Source organism: Grammomys surdaster, unplaced genomic scaffold (assembly GCF_004785775.1).
Source record: "Grammomys surdaster isolate TR1022 unplaced genomic scaffold, NIH_TR_1.0 166, whole genome shotgun sequence".
Taxonomy (NCBI): domain Eukaryota; kingdom Metazoa; phylum Chordata; class Mammalia; order Rodentia; family Muridae; genus Grammomys; species Grammomys surdaster.
The window spans coordinates 4083000-4085738 of NW_021604614.1; the positions used below are offsets into that span (position 1 = coordinate 4083000).

The window sequence follows — 2739 nt, forward strand, 5'->3', positions numbered from 1 at the left end:
TGGTTCATGGGAAGTGGCACTATTAGGAAGTGTGGCCTTGTTGGAGTAGGTGTGGCCTTGGAGGAATTCCATCACTGTGGGGGTAGGCTTTGAGGACCTATGCTCAAGCGCCACTCAGTACAGAAGAGACCCTCATGCTGTCTGCCTGCAGAAGCGAGTCTTCTGGTTGCCTTCAGATCAAAATGTAGGACTCTCTATATTCTCCAGTTCCATGTTTGCCTGCACACTGTCATGCTTCCCACCATGAAGATAACAGACTGAATAACGGAAACTGTAATCCAGTCCCAATTAAATGTTTTCCTTCATAAGACTTGCCTTGGTCATGGTGTCTCTTCACACCAATGGAAACCCTAACTAAGACACATGGGATATATTGCACATTGAAATCATAGCAGCTCATATACACATGCCAGGTTGAAAGAGAACAACAACAACAACAAAAAGCTAAGTGGGTGTCTTAGTGTATTTTCTGTTGCTGTTAACAGAATTTCACAAGCTGAGTAGTTTGTAAAGAATAAATGTCTATCCTCCTGGCCAAGGGCAAAGAGATACCTTGTTGGTGGTGGTGTTCTTAGTCAGGGGCAGAACAGATGGCAGTTCTTTGTTAATCTTAGCTTGATGCCTGGTTTGGTGGCCAAAGATGTTTTATGCCTAGGACACACAAAAACCAAATCAAATCAAATCTAGGCAGTGCAGCACAGGAGGAGGAAGACAGAGATTTGTGTTCCGTCATGTCACGTGGTGCAAACAGCAAGATGCCCACAGGCATAAGTGAGCCGTAAACACACAGAGCCCTGCCTACCATCATGCATTGCAATGTGGATGAGGAAGACAGACTAAGACCTGCAAACCACTATACCACCCACAGACCTGCCTTCTAGGCTGTCATCCATGTGGCCAGGCTGCAGTGTAAACCAACACAAAGTGTGAATATGTGGTGGATAGACGGGAGAGGAAGAGAAGTGGAACAGCTTGAGCATCATGAAGAGGGATGGAACTGGAGACTCAAGGGTAGAGAGGGGGAGCCTGTTGTGAATGGCTGGCTCCACCACCTGGGGCCATGATGAGGGCCCAGCCCAGGCTGCTGCTGAGGGCCATAGGCAGAGATCTGTGTCCATGTCCATGGCTAATATTACTGCTAGAGAGCATGGGGATGTCCGTCATTGTGGCTACTGCAGGGGACCACATGGAATAATCATTGTGGCTACTGCAGGGGACCACATGGATATTCCAGGGAGCTCTGCAGTGCTGGTCCGGCTCTTCACTGGCTGTGACACTCTAGAGAGCTGGTCTCACTTCTCCCCAGCAGCAACACTGGGTAGAATGGGAGAATAGTCCCTGTTCCTGCTCCTCACCCAGGCAGCACAGTGGAGCTGGTTTTCCTGGCAGGGGTGTGGGTGAGCCATCCTTAAAGGTGTGAGTGTGGGTGAGCCATCCTTAAAGGTGTGAGTGTGGGAGAGCAGACACCATCCCTCGTCTCCTACAGGGTAGCACAGGAGCAGAGAGGATGCCTCACTCCACCTTCAGTGGTCAGAGAAGCTGCCCACAGGGTGAGCACTAGAGTGCTATCTCTGTCTCTCACCAACTATGGCACTCTGGAGAGTGGGGCCTAAACCTCACAGACCCTGGTGAGCCAGAGTGTGAGAGAATGGGAGAGCTAGCCCATCCTCTCTCCTGCTGTGAGATGGTGTAGGTATGTCAGGGTAGAGGGTGATGTCCATGCCCTCCTTATCACCTATGGCAGTCAGGAGAGCTGGCCCTAGAGTCATGATAGCAAGTGAGCTGGCCCTGATGACAAAGGTGTGATGAACCAGCCCCAAGGGTTTGAAAGTGAGAGAGCTGGCCCAGCCCATCACTGGCTGAAGTACTTGGGAGAGTGGGCCCCCACACCGTGACTGGGCAGCACAGTGGAGGAGCCATGAAAACAGGAGAGCTGACCCTGCCTCGTGCCAATGGCATCATTGGATGGCCTAGCTGGAGCAGTGCTGGAGAGCTCACCCTGGTTGTGTAGGTAAGGGAGAGCTTGCTCTACTGAGCAGTTCAGCTACCACCCAGGCCCAGATCCAGGGCTGTGAGTGAACCCATCTCAAAATCGATATCATCTGTAAGTAGTTGGAACATTTGACAGGGCCAGTCCTGATGATCCAAAGCTGCAGGATCTCCATGATATGGAGCAACAATAGGATAACCTAGAGGAGGACCAGTGAAGATCCAATACCAATGGTGTTAACAGACACTGGAGATCTTAAACCAGACCAATGACTCGTTGCAATGAACATTTGCAAGAGAAGCTGTGTGGGCAGAGGCATAGACTGTGGGACACACTGTGACACACTATAGTTTCCACAATGAGATGTTTTCTATGCTTTGGTATGTGTGTGGAAGGGTGTGTGTGGGGGGTGTTATTTGGGGGGAAAAGTTGAAAGGATGAAGGGCAGATATGAGGGGATGGGGAGGTGAGTAGTACCAGGGTGCATGGTATGAAACACAAAGAATCAATAATTTTTTAAATTGTCTATTTGTCTCTTGTTTCTAAGGAATGGGAACTCCAATGACTCAGCGATGGCATCTTCTTCCATTCTTTGGGGGGCTTTATAACATGACAGGAGGCAACAAGGTAAATGTCTAAGTTTCTTTTCCAGTCACTGTGATACAACACCCTGACAAAAGCAACTTAAGGGAGAAAGGTTCACAGTCACAGGTTACAGTCCACCTTGGTGGAGAAGTCAAAGAATCAGA

The 2739-nt window shown here is 49.5% G+C and overlaps 1 non-coding gene across 1 annotated transcript; it reads left to right on the forward strand.

The window, feature by feature from the left end:
* The first annotated feature begins 525 nt into the window (after positions 1-525).
* LOC114620209 lies at positions 526-664 on the forward strand. The gene has a single exon (XR_003711289.1). It is a non-coding gene; the product is annotated as a small nucleolar RNA SNORA48 (small nucleolar RNA).
* The last annotated feature ends 2075 nt before the right edge of the window (positions 665-2739 follow it).